Raw genomic sequence first — 14,288 nt, forward strand, 5'->3', positions numbered from 1 at the left:
CAATAGGTTCTAATTCTGTGTTAATCAAAAACAGAAATTTTTGGTAGGATTTTAGTGCCTCAGAGAGTCTAAAAAAACTACAGTTCTTGGCTCAGGAATCATCAAGAACCAGGTGATCTCCAAGGAGTGGAATGTAGGAACCAAAACTATGTACAGTTACAGGAATGATCTGCTATTGATTGCTACGATATGCTGCAAAAATTTAAGGTCCACCTTTTCTGAATAAGTGGAACTCCAGCAATTTTTAAATCTCTGTTTTTCAGCTAAAATGTCAAAACATGAAGAGGTTATGTCCAGTTGGTCTATGTGATCATGCTACGCTGTGATTAAGGAGAAATGAGACTATGGTTTATAGCTCGTTTTAGGGATGAAGTAGTAATTTCAATAAAAGAGTGCCATGATGAGTGCTGTTAGAAAGATAAAATGGTTAGAGTCAAAAACAACATTTGTGCATTACCAAGGAGTAATTAAGGGCAGGCATAAAGTGAAGTGTAAGAATATTAAATAGGTTTACTATATGTATAAGCATGTGTATAGATATATACATAAATCTATCTTTTTAAAATTTTAGTTATTAGCATTTGTCTTAACAGTTTATCCAGTAAACTGTTCATATGTGCATTTGACTTTATTATTCAATGCATACAGGAATCTCCTGCACAGTAATGCACTCTATTGATATACAGTAAGTCTTCCCTCAAAGTAGTTCCATATGGGATAAAACACACTTTAATTTTCTCTAATCGAAACTCGTAGTCAGCGTACAGCCTATACATTCAAAGGTTCAGTGTTTCCCAAAGTATGTTGCGTGCTTGGTTTTAAAGATTGTTGAGTGCAGATAAAGTTGTGCATACAAATGTAATCAGATTTTTGAAAAGAGTAAGACATGATATGCTTCCAGAAGATAATAACTACTTTTTGTGACAAAAATTAGCTAAGCATCAGACTCTAGATACGTGATAGGATTGCCCTTGTAGTTCATGGTTAGATCCTATGATAAATAAAGCAATAAAAGTGCATTTTTCTTGCAGTGTTATTTTTGTTAAACTCCTGCATCTGTCTCCCACTGGCCTTATATGGTATCACATTAGAAATCAGTTTAGAGTGTAAGGAGTTATACTCACTTATTCTTTAGTCACATAGAAGATACTCATCACCAGCCACCATGGCTTATATGCCTGTAATCCTAGCATTTTTGGAGGCCAAGGCGGGTGGAACACTTGAGGTCAGGAGTTCAAGACCAGCCTTGTCAACATGGTGAACCCAGTCTCTACTAAAGATACAAAAATTAGCCGGGTGTGATGTGATGGCAGGCATCTGTAATCTCAGCTGCTTGAGAGGCTGAGGCAGGAGAATCGCTTGAACCTAGGAGGCAGAGGTTGCGGTGAGCAGAGATTGCGCCATTGCACTCCAGCCTGGGTGACATAGTGAGACTCTGCCTCAAAAAAAAAAAAAAGAGAGAGAGAGAGAGAGAGATATTTATCACCTGCTTTGTGCCCTGTAGATAACAAAATTGTTGGATTGTGCCCTGTAGATGACAGAATTGTTGGACCATCCCCTGGGAATGAGAAAAGCAAAATGAGAGTTATTTCCCCCAAGAAGTGAGAGACAATTACATAAATAAGACTCATTAGTAAAATATAAGCAATCAAAATGTTTTTTGTACAAGCTTCTGTACAATAAGAATATAAAGAAAAATAAGAGCCTTATTTTGTCAGAAACTTTTATCTGTTGAAACTCCCTAAATGTAGGAGAGTTTCCTAAAAGTAGGGGAAGAAAAGGCAGAAGATGTAATAGAGGGCTTCTATAGAAGCTGCTGCATGATTTAGATTTTTAAGCAAAATTAGATGGTTAAAAAAATAAGTGCATCAGCAGGTTAGGTGCAAGTGAAGATGAGGAGGGACTAATATGCAAATATCTATATCTCACTGTGTTCAGAAAAAACAAAAATGATGCTTTCATATGGTCCCTGAAAATAAGCTAATCATATCCCAAGAAAAGAGATATTATTAATAAAGATGACTCCAAGGCATATTATTATGCCATCTTCAAAAATAGAGGCTTGCAATAGCCAGGAATCAGTCTAGTTTTGTGTCTATCTAAAGCAAATCTTTATGGCAAATGGAAAGGCTGCAGCTGTTGACAGCACAATGGGATGCCTTTGCTTCCAGAAAAACAATTCCAAAGATAGGCTTGTTGCCAACACTACAAGCCTGCTGACACCAGAAAGTCAGGGACAAATGAGAGGTTGGTGTAGTAATTATGGTGAAATCTCTGGGTCTATTCAAATGGCCAAATGTTTTGTTGTTGTTGTTGTTTTCATTCTCTAAACCATTCAGTACATGTGGGAACCTTTCTCTAAGTCGGTAATGTAGGTAGATAACAGAGGGCAAAATTTCCTTGGTGCTGTACTAATTGGATTATGTACTGTGTGCTTAACTGTCAAATGCTGAACCTCCCTTGGAGCTAGAAAATGTTTTCTTCATCAACGAAGTGATGAAGACATGAAGATAGTCATGCTTTAGGTCTTGAGGCACTTGGGCTTAAGAAAAGATGCTGAAAAAGAGATTCTAAAGAGAAACTACTTTTCTAGAGTCAAACCAGGAAGATGATTTGTTATAGATGTTATAGATCCTCAAGTGTGAAATGTATCATCATCCCAGTTCTGATTCAATTTATAAGTGAATTCCCACCATACCATCACTGCCCTGAGATCATCTGATCATCATTCTTGAAAGTTTACTCTCCACTCATGCTCAAGTAGAATTCCTTCACATTTGGGCCAATTCAATTGTCAGAAAATTCTTACTTTATTTGCAATTGACAGCCCTTGTATGTATCCTCCACATCTCCACCTATTTCCTAGTCATTGTTCTGCCACAGTATCTTCCTCAATTCAAATATAGCAAGCATAGATAATCAGTCACACCTGTCCAAACTAAGCAACTAATGATCAATTGACCTTATTCACGTCTGTAGTATTTTGGTTGTAATTTTGTTTATTGTCTTTTCTTTCTGCTCAGTTACCATATTTCACAGTTTTTTCTGTGTTGCCTTTAAAATACAGAAACATCTGAGAGTCTCATCGAATAGCTGAGATATACTGAGATATTTGTCAATATATTCTTACTATTTTGGTGAAACTACTAAATTTGAAAAGTACATAAAAAAAACAAGATTTTCCTCATTCATATGGCTTGTGTAACATTGCAATTTTTCACGACTCAAAGTTCTTTGCATCTCATTTTCACACATAAGCATGGGTTACATTTTGTTGATGGGGAACACATTTCAGTGCTCTTCTTTGTTTTCAAGTTAACTCATATTATTAAAAACAGCAGCTATAAAATATTCCCCATAAAAGATACGTTGAATTCCTAACACCTGGTACCTGTGAATGTGACCTTACTTGAAAGTAGGGTCTTCATGTAAATTAAGATGGGTCCTACTGAAGTGAAGTGGGCTCTTAATCCAATGACTGGTGTCTTTATTAAACGAGAGGATATATAATGTAGATTACAACACACACACACACACACACACACACACGCACACACACACACACGCACAATGGGGTAACATCATGTGAAGTCACAGACACACAGAAGGAAGAAAGCCCTGCTGCAGCATAGGCCGAGATCAGGATTATGCAGCTGCAAGATGAGAAACACCAAGGAATGCTGGCCACCACCACAAGTTAGGAGAGAGAGCTTGATTTCAGATTTCTAGCCTCCAGAACTTTGAGAGAATACATTTCTGTTGTTTTAAGCCACCGAATTTGTGGTACTTTATTATGAAGCAATAGGAAACTAACAGAGGGGGCATGGAAATTTACAGGTTAAAAAAGTTTCGCTGCCATTTCTGGTTATTGCATAGAGAGGAAAGCTCGGAACTCAGAGACACCCTAGTTCAAATTCTAGTAATTTCACTTGGAAGCTTTATATTTTTCAGCAAATCATCAAACTCTAACTAAACCTTAGCTCACTTCTGTTCATAAAGATCGTGATTGCTTCCTACCATTTTTAATATTAAGTAAGATTATGTGTCTTAAAGGCCTAGTGCTTTAGCTAGGCCTAAGGAAAGGTAGTATAAATGTAAGCACAGGAACAAAGAGAAGGATGTGCTCATGGTATGCATTTGCATTACCTATTATAGCTGTTTAAAAAGAAGGTAGACACGCTAGACTCAATAAAAAACAAAAACAAAAAGTAAAATTACTGTGGTTATACAATGTCATTGGCAGGATTTTCACCATGGTGTTACTCATATGAATATGCTACCTGAAAATAGCAAAACAGACTTCACAAATGTAATTAAGAGTACTAATCAGTTCAGTTTAAAAGAAAGATATTATTTAGATGATCTGATTGAACCCAATCTAATCAAATAAACCTTTCTCTTAGATGAAAAGCAGAGCTTTTCCTTAGGTGAAGACATAAAGGGAAGTCAGAAAGACTTCAAGTGTGAGAAAAAGTGAATATGTCATTGCTGACTTGAAGATGGAGGGGTACAAATATCAAAGACATGGAGATCTCAGTTCTACAAACTTGAGACACCAAATTCTACCCACAAATGGAATGAATTTGGAAATATATCCTTCTCAAACTACTCTTATTAATTTCTTACTGTTTATATTTTGAGGCCCTATACAGAAATGTCAGCTGTGTGGTACTCAATTTCTGATCTATAGAATTGTAGATAACAAATGTATGTTGTTTTAAGCCACTAAATTGGTGGAGTTAACAATTTTTTTAGGCAGAAGTAGAAAACTAATGCATATAACTATGTAAAGATAGAATAAAGATGATAGTTCTGATTCTCTTTATTGGTTTCTTTTTACCTTACCAGCTTTCTTAATAGATTAAATCCACATTTTGAGTTGATTTAAACAAATACATTTCTAATGAAGTTGAATAAGAAAAGTCATGTATTATTTTATCGGGTAGCCTATCCAAATTAATTTGAATTTTTCTCTGCCCAATATATTTTATGGAAACACTATTTTAAATTTTAAATTGTTTCAATGGATAATATGAGAAAAAATTAAATAAATTCCATTTACTGCTAGCATTTACCAGCAACCAAGACACAACACCTCAGAATCTCTTAGAATTTCTGACTTAACCAAGTATATTAATTCTTATCCATGACAGCAATACAAGACTGTTTAGATATAGTTTATCACAAATAAACATGTATATATATATATAAACGCAAACACACATATATATGTACATACATATATACACACACATATATACACACACATATATACACATATATATACATATATGTATAAATCTCTTTCTTTTAAAGTGTGTGTGTGTGTGTGTGTGTATATATACACACACACACATCCCTATAAATATGGGGAAAATAAATAAATGCACTATGGGCACATGTGATCTTTAATAAAGTTAAAATTGGACCTAATCTGAATAAATTAAAATGCTAAGTGAGCATTTTCCTGTTAGAAGATTTAGACTCAGAATTTTGAAAGGGGATTTTTGTCTCACAAATGCTTTATTTCAGATATCATGTGTTGAATTTTGAGAGTGACAATTTCATTCCCCTAACCTAGAATCAAGTAAAAAATATAAGCAGAAAATGCAAATATCAACTCATTTCTATTATTATTATATTATTATTGAAAACGCCAAACTGAAAAGCACCTTGGATGTATGGGCACAATCAGGTTCTTTTTCATTTCCTCTGTTTTCAAGCTTGCTCACCAATATGGCTTCCCATTTGATAACTTTTTTCTTTATTCCTGGAGGGAAGAAGTAAAGTCAGATTAAGGGAAGGTGGAAGTCTATTACTGTTATTTCACAAAGAACGAAAATTACTATTGTATGGCAGAATAACTATCTAGGGTAGAACAATGTAAATGTTTATATTAAAATCTTTAACATTGGCAGAATAGCTAAGTTTCATAATGTACACATGTTACTGTGATTTCCAAATTTCTAAAGTAAAATGTAGTTATTATCTATTTTTGTATAGCTTCTATACGGCTATGGCACATTCAGGTCCCAACAGTCTATAACAGCAGTATATTTGGTTTCAAATGGTATGACAGGTAGCTTCTTTTAGGAAAAAACAAGGTCCTGAGAATTAATGTGAAACCCCAAGATGAGGATGAAGTGGAGAGGCTATCAAGCTTTCAAGAGTAAGATTTTCCATCCTGCCGTTGCATCTGACTCCACAATGTATTATTTCAAAACTTATTTCTGAGTGACCCAAAAAGGCTCAGCTTGACTCATTTTTTGAAGAGAAGACAATTTTCTAGGAGAAGGTTTAATTCATTAACTTCCAGGTCAAAGGAATCTTTATGTAAGCCTTCCAGATGTTAATGTTCTTTTGAAATATTTGAATATCATCCAAGTGAGAACCAAAAATTTGACACAGAAATGACAACAGTAAATTCAGGAGAAATTTTATGTTTCTGAAAATATAGAACACCATTTTTCTCATAACCATACTTTTCCAAAAAAATATTTTATAAAATGGTACAGATATAAAAGGGAAAAATTCAAATATCTAGATACATATAAATATAAGTATACAATCCTGTATGTAAATATGCATTGTTTTTCTGTGTCTACACTACATTAGCCTAATAAAATGAAGGTGTGATCTAATTTACAAAATAATTTATTAGCAGAACATGTGGATAAGTATTGCTTCAATTATCTAAGTAAAGAATTTATGTTCTTGTCCAGCTTACATGATTTGTATAAAACCTTCTTGTGAGGCAGTAAAAGAAAAAGATACAGGAATACAGGGTTTATAATCACCTAAAAAAAGTCATATCCTGTTATTGTCATTTATTTTTATTATTGTGATATTATCCACATTACTGTATTATATAACCTCTTCAGGCCTGAGTTGTAAAAATTTTAGGGTAAGATTCAAAAGATATTATCTACAGCACATTCAATTGTGGGCATGAATTTAGATCTGTATTTGCAAAATTCTGTGTATATTACATGCAATAATTGAATGTTAGTTTAGCTTTCCCTCCTTTAGGATCAAATAAAATTAGAACTATCACTCTGACCACCCCCAGCATACTATATTCTGTGTTATTTTGTATTTTCTGCCATATCTTAACAGTGTACTCTGCTTTTTTACTAAAATGTGAGTAGAAAGCATAAATTATTTGATTCATATTTTTATCCTTCATTGCCCACTGCATATAATCCTGCAAGCACATTACTATGTGATGGATAAATTTATTCATTCAACAGATATTTCTTGAAGATATAATATGATCCAAGTTGTGATATGTGCTAATAATACAAGGTTAAGCAATACAGAGTCATTCTTTCTACTCCTGAGTTGAGAGCTTCAAGATATAATGAAACAAAAATAAATTAATAATAATATTAAAACATCGTTTAGCTTTCTTTCCTAGTATGCAATTTTTTCTTCTATGGAAAATATAAAATATAAATTACATGTTATTCTATTGAGAAAGTGAAGACACCAGATAAAAAACGGTGGCATAGAGTAAAAGCATAGGGACAGCAGTATGGTCTTTGACACTGACTGCCTGGGTTCCAATTTTAGCTCTGCCATTTACCATTTGTTTGACTTTGTCCGGTGTATTTAACTTTACAGTCTTTTAGTCATCTCAAAGTAATGAAACGAAGCGAACAAGGAGTAACCTTACATTTTTCTCAGATTATCAGTCATGAGAATGTTCATTTGTTTGACTTTTTTCTTCAAGAATTCCAAGCACTAATATTTACATAGATATTCTCCAAATACCCACTATGATTTGGTGGAAGCAGCACCCAGTTGGTGTGCTATGTCTAATATGCAAAAGAACTATTTTATGAGATGTTTAAAAATTCATAGTTATCTCTTTTGTGGGGAGTGGCTTGTTTATAGAAATTCCACCATGATCAAGCTAGAAAGATCAAGACCTTCCAAACATGGCTGGATATAGATAACATCATATGTGTAATAATAATAATAATTATTAATCATCCACAAAACCAGCCTATAAATTTGTCATTGGTGCAAAGAAGAAAGTAGGTCTCTTCTTTGTAAAAGTTTCCCAATGAGTTCTGATTATTAATGGTGACTTTGAAACTATATTTCACAGAGAGTGGCATCAGTGTTTTAGGACCATGCTGAGTTTTAGAGATTTCTGATGTAGATATTAATCTGAGCCATTTTACATAAAGAGCTCCTTTTTAAAAGTAAACATGTCCTCTAATTAAACTCAAGAAATTAAATACACATAAAAGAATGATAAAAAATTCTGAAAATATTAACTTTATTACATAAAACTTTTGAGGATATGTCATTTGGGGTATTACAATGCCTTGAATCTGAGCTCTTTAAAAACAAAACAAAACCCCCAAAATTTGTTTCCTTTTTAAAAAATGTGACAATAAAGTTATATAATAAAATGAAGATATCTCAATATTTTATTTTCTCATGTTTTTTACTTCTCTTAAGAATTATGGCATAAAATAAAAATAGTTGTTTTATTGAATGGACATTGATAATTTTCTTACGGTATTTTTCAACTTTATTGAAGTAAAATTGACAAAATACAACTGTGTATATTCAAGGTATTTAAAGTGAAATTTTGAATTTTGAATTCATTGTAAAATGATATCCACAATCAAGATAATTAAAACATTTGTATACTTAAGATATACTCTCTAAGGAAATTTCAAGTGTACATTACATTTTTATTATCATGCAATATGTTAGGTCTCCAGAACTTATTTGTCTTATAACTTCAATTGTGCGCCCTTTGACCAGCATATCCCCATTTTTTTCACCCTTGACCCCTGATAACCACCTTTCTATTCTCTTTTTCTGTTAATTCAAGTGTTTTAGATTACATATTAAGTGAGGTCATGCTGTATTAGTCTTTATATATCTGACTTATTCCACTTAGCATAATGTCTTCCAGTTGCATTTATATTGTCACAAATGACAGAATCTTCATATTTTTATAGCTGAATAATACTCTACTGTGTACATATAGGTATATTTGTATATATTTATACGTATATATGCGTATGTATACATATATATACCACACATTTATGTGTATGTGTATGTGGGTAGACACACATACACACACACATAAAGATGATCTCTAACTTATAGTGGTTCAACTTACAATTTTTGGACTTTATGATACTGCAAAAGCAATGCACATTCAGTAGAAACTATATTTCAATATAGTATTATTATATATTACTATAAAACAGGCTTTGGATTAAATGATCTTGCCCAGCTGTAGGATAATGTAAGTGTTCTGAGCACATTTAAAGTAGGCTATGCTAAGCTATGAAGTTTTGTAAAAATGAATTTTTGTCTTGGATTATTTTCAGCTTAAGATGGGTTTGTCCCCATTGTAAGTTGAGGAACCTATAGGTGTGTGTGTCTATACAAACACAGACACTCACTATCATATGAGTGACAATTCTTTTTTCATCAATCTTTCCAAAGATGCTTAGGTGTTTTCATATCTTGGCTATTAGAATAGTGCTGCAGTGAACATGGGGGTGAGGATATCTCTGATATTTCTCTGAGTTAGTGATTTTATTTCCTTTGTATGTATGCCCAGAAGTAGAGATGCTACATCATATAATAGTTGTATTTTAAGTTTTTGAGGAAACTTCATACTGTTTTTCGTATTGATTATACCAGTTTACACTTCCATCAACAATGTGAAGGTTCTTTTTTCTCCACATACTTGCCAAAACTCATTATATTTTGACTTTTTATTAATAACCTAAGGGATGTGAGGTAATATCTCATTGACGTTTTGTTTTCCTTTTCCCTAATGATGACTGATATTGAGTAGATTTTTATATATCTATTGGCCATTTGTATGTTTTCCTACAAAAAATTTGAGTTCAGGTCCTTTAATCATTCTTCACTTGGTTTTGTAGTTGTTTTGCTCCTGAATTGTACGACTTCCTTATATATTTTAGATGTTAATCCCTTATCAGTTAAATTATTTTTTGTATTCTATAGGCTTCCATTTTATTTTGTTGAATGTTTCCTTTACTGTACAGAAACATTTTAGTTTCATGTACTTCCAATCATTTATTTTTTATTTTCTTGCCTAGGCTTTTTATGTCAAATCCAAAAAAAAATTGCCAAAAACAAGGTTAAGTAGCTTTTCTCCTATGTTTTCTTCTAATTATTTTATAGCTCCATGTCTTATGTTTGAACCTTTAATCCATTTTCAGATGATTTTGTGTGTGGTATAAGATGGGGATATTATGTCTTTTTTTTTTTTTTTTTTTTTTTTTTTGCATGTGGATATAGTTTTTCCAGCACGATTTATCGAAGAGACTATCTTTTATCCATTATGTAGTCCTGGCACCTTTGTCAAAAATTAAACATATATGCATGGCTTTACTCTGGACTTTTTTTTATATTCCATTGTCTGCTTTTATGCCAGTGTGATACTGTTTTGATTTCTATCACATTTAAATATAACTTGAAATCAGAAAGTATAGTGCCTTCAACTTTGTTATTCTTGTTAAAAATTGCTTTAAGGGCTCAGGTATGTTGTGATTCCATACAAAGTTTAGGATTTTTGTGCGTGTGTGAAAAATACTGTTGGAGCCTGATAAGGATCGCATTGGATCTGTTGGGGTAGTATGGACTTTTTCATAGCGTTGATTCTGTTTTTTCAAATTTCTCTTTTAGTTAAAATATATCTACTTAATTCATTGTGGTACATCTGTTGGTACATCTATCTCTATTTTATTTTTTTTCATTTTTTATTTTAGTTTTTATTTTTGAGACGGAGTCTCGCTCTGTCACCCAGGCTGGAGTGCAGTGGCGCGATCTAGGCTCACTGCAAGCTCCGCCTCCTGGATTTATGCCATTCTCCTGCCTCAGCCTCCCGAGTAGCTGGGACTACAGATGCCCGCCACCACGCCCAGCTAATTTTTTGTATTTTTAGTAGAGATGGGGTTTCACCGTGTTAGCCAGGAAGGTCTCGATCTCCTGACCTCATGATCCGCCCACCTCGGCCTCCTAAAGTGCTGGGATTACAGGCGTGAGCCACGGCGCCCGGCCTCTATTTTATTTAATAGAGGTATTAAGGTACAGCCAGCAAAGAAAAAGTTTAATAATCTCTATCCTGTATTCACCTTCCAACCCAACTGCAACACCCACTTTGAGAATTCACAGCATTGACTACCAATTTAACACAGAGTGAGTATAATTCTACAAGGCAGACACAGAAGGTCATCAGACACTATACAATTATATGGCATAGAAATAGTGGTTTTAATAAAACTTTGATTTCTGTTATGTTTAAAGTAATAATTTAACGAACCATGAATTGTAATGGTTTAGAAAATTATTTTGGGTAGACTTTTATTTCTTCTGGTAAAGATCAATAGCAGGAACTAAAACAATAACAAACTCTCTTTAAATGTAGACAATCCTGTGAATACATTTTGAAAGACATAAGAGAAGTAAGAAGAAAAAGTTAAGATTTTTAGAGTTAGGGCATGAACTGCTTCTCCAAGGAAGAGTTGTGATTGTTAAGTTTAGTCAAGGGGAAATAACCTGAATTGAGAATGTTCAGTTTATACATATGCACACACACACAAATTGATTTTTTGTATACTTTTGTGAACCTTGATCAACAAATATTATAATGATAAAACTAATACAAACTATAGACTTAATTTTTTAAAAAAAGTATTTCAGTATGATACAGTTATCTTCCAAATAATTAGCTTATAGAATAGCAAAAATTTTGAGGAGGGAAAGTGGTCAAGCTTCTTTCAGATTTTCATTTTTCAAATATATATATACAGGAGTTCTCCAACCAAATACTTTGGGTTTAGATATCTAGTGGTATTTGCTGCCATAGATGGAGGCCTTTCATAGGTGATAGAGGAGATTATTAAAAATACAAAGTGGAGATGACTTCTGAAATGGTAATGTAACATCCAGATAACATCATCTAGGAGGGCTCCCTAACATTCTACCCAGCCTGGACTTGTAGGTTGGAAACTATCCCATTTGTGATAGGCTTAGTAGACTACCGAGGCACTGACCACCATAGCCTCACTTAATGCATAAGGCAGAATTGTATGATACAAGCAAGCTTTAAAAAAAATAGTGCTACCTTACCAGCCTACTGCCTACTTCTAAAGAAGGAGTCATTTTGAGAGATGAACCCCAATCCTAGCTCTGTAGCAGTGGTGTAGTGTGTTTGCCAAGTTGACAGATTGTGAAAGTAAAGAACTCTGAAACTCTCCACAGTTGTAGAAGAAGCAGCTGCTTTTATTTGAAATAGTGTAGGAGGAAGGCTACAACTGAGTGCTCTAGGAAACATAAATTGTGGCAATTAATAAAAGGCTGGGGCGGTGGCTCACTTCTGTAATCCCAGCACTTTGGGAGGCTGAGGCAGATGGATCACCTGAGGTCAGGAGTTCAAGACCAGCCTGGCCAACATAGTGAAAAAACCCTGTCTCTACTAAAAATACAAACAATTAGTGGGATGTGGTGGCATGTGCCTGTAATCCCAGCTACTCGGAAGGCTGAGGCACAAGAATCACTTTAACCCTGGGGGCGGAGGTTACAATGAGCTGAGATCACGCCACTGCACTCCAGCCTGGATGATAGAGCAAGACTCCAGCTCAAAAGAAAAAAAAAAAAAAAGAGATGGTAGCATAATTTGAGCAGCAAGTTAAATTGTAAACCAGCTAGAAATTCATCAGAGAACTAAGGAAAATGCATGGCAAAGAGCCTGCTGGAGGTCACAGCAAACCAAAAAGACTGGCATTAAAGATTATCCCTTTAAAGGGGCCCAGATTTCATTGGATCAGACTGTAGAGCAATTTATGCCCCAGGGAACTAAAAATATATGATGCAATCAGCTGGCAATTAGCCAAGGCTAACACCTGGGAGTAACAACAACTGAGGCAGACAATTTAACAGAAAGATCAAGAAAGAGACAGTCAAAGAAACAATCACTCAAATAAACTCACTTGCCATTCCAACGTAACTGTGTAAATACCCAAGTCTGCACTGACTGAAGAATGGCGTTCGAAGAGGAACGTGATGGGGAAAAACAGACTTTGCTAGAATAGTCCAGCAAAGTTGCTAAATGAATAGAGACACAAATAGTGACATTCATCAGTTCTGGAGGTTGTGGGGGAAAATCAGTATCCAAAGTTGCTATAGTAAATTATTTTAAACATCTAGGACTGAAGAAAACATTATGACACATGCAAAGAAACAGAAAAGGGTAACTTACACAGAAAAAAATAGTAGGCAGCAGAAACTGCCTTTTGAGAGGGCCCAAATGTCAGGTTTAACAAAGACATTTTCCGTTAAGGAACTGTGATTAGAAAACATTGCTGAATAAGTAAACATTTGATGAATGATTGAATGAACAAGTGAATGAAGCCATCCAACCATGCATTTTGGCCCTACAAGATCCTTGTTTATGGTGGCTCAAAGAGAATATTCAAGAAAATAACATCCCACAGAATCCAGTGGTTCTAATTATGTTCTATGAGTGGTTCCACTTAAAGAGTAAACTTTTCTATTTTCATAGTTTGCAAGAATTCACGGGCATGCCACGGTGGCTCAGGTCTATAATCCCAGCACTTTGGGAGGGTGAGGCAGGCAGTACACTTGAGGCCAGGAGTTCCAGACCAGCCCGGCCAACATGGTGAAATCCTGTTTCTACTGAAAACACAAAATGAGCTGGGCGTGGGGACACATGCCTGTAGTCCCAGCTACTCAAGAGACTGAGGCACAAGAATCATTTGAATCCAGGAGGCGAAGGTTGCAGTGAGTCGAACTTGCACCATTGCACTCCAGCCTGGGCTAGGAAGAATAACTTTAAATGATATTTTAGGGATTTAAGACTCCTTTTTAATATGATTAAACCAGAGTTATACCTACATGATATGTTTTAGGTCTTAAATTGTTATAATGTACCTTACATGACATAGCTTTGTTTTTTTTTTATTTTTATTTTTTGTTTGTTTTGTTTTGTTTTGTTTTGGCTATCCGAAGTAACATATAAGTGACTTTTATTTATATTACATTTATAAATCTTGTGAAGTTAAAATGTTTATATTATTCATTCAAAAATAGTCAACTTTTACTTTGTGCCGAGGTTGTGCTAGCTACTAAGACTGTAATGATGCCTATATTCGCCCTCAAGCAACTCAAAGCTTAAGGGAGCAAAATAATAACAAAAATGCTTCTACAGTCCATTATTCAAAGGAATGTATATATCTAATTCATTTGATCTTCAT

The 14,288-nt window shown here is 34.2% G+C and overlaps 1 protein-coding gene across 6 annotated transcripts in view; it reads left to right on the plus strand.

Annotated features, from left to right (window-relative positions):
• Positions 1–14,288, plus strand: part of LUZP2 (leucine zipper protein 2) — a 589,723-nt gene that overhangs the window by 106,516 nt on the left and 468,919 nt on the right. The window lies entirely within an intron of this gene.

Source organism: Pan paniscus, chromosome 9, assembly GCF_029289425.2.
Source record: "Pan paniscus chromosome 9, NHGRI_mPanPan1-v2.0_pri, whole genome shotgun sequence".
In the NCBI taxonomy this organism is placed as follows: domain Eukaryota; kingdom Metazoa; phylum Chordata; class Mammalia; order Primates; family Hominidae; genus Pan; species Pan paniscus.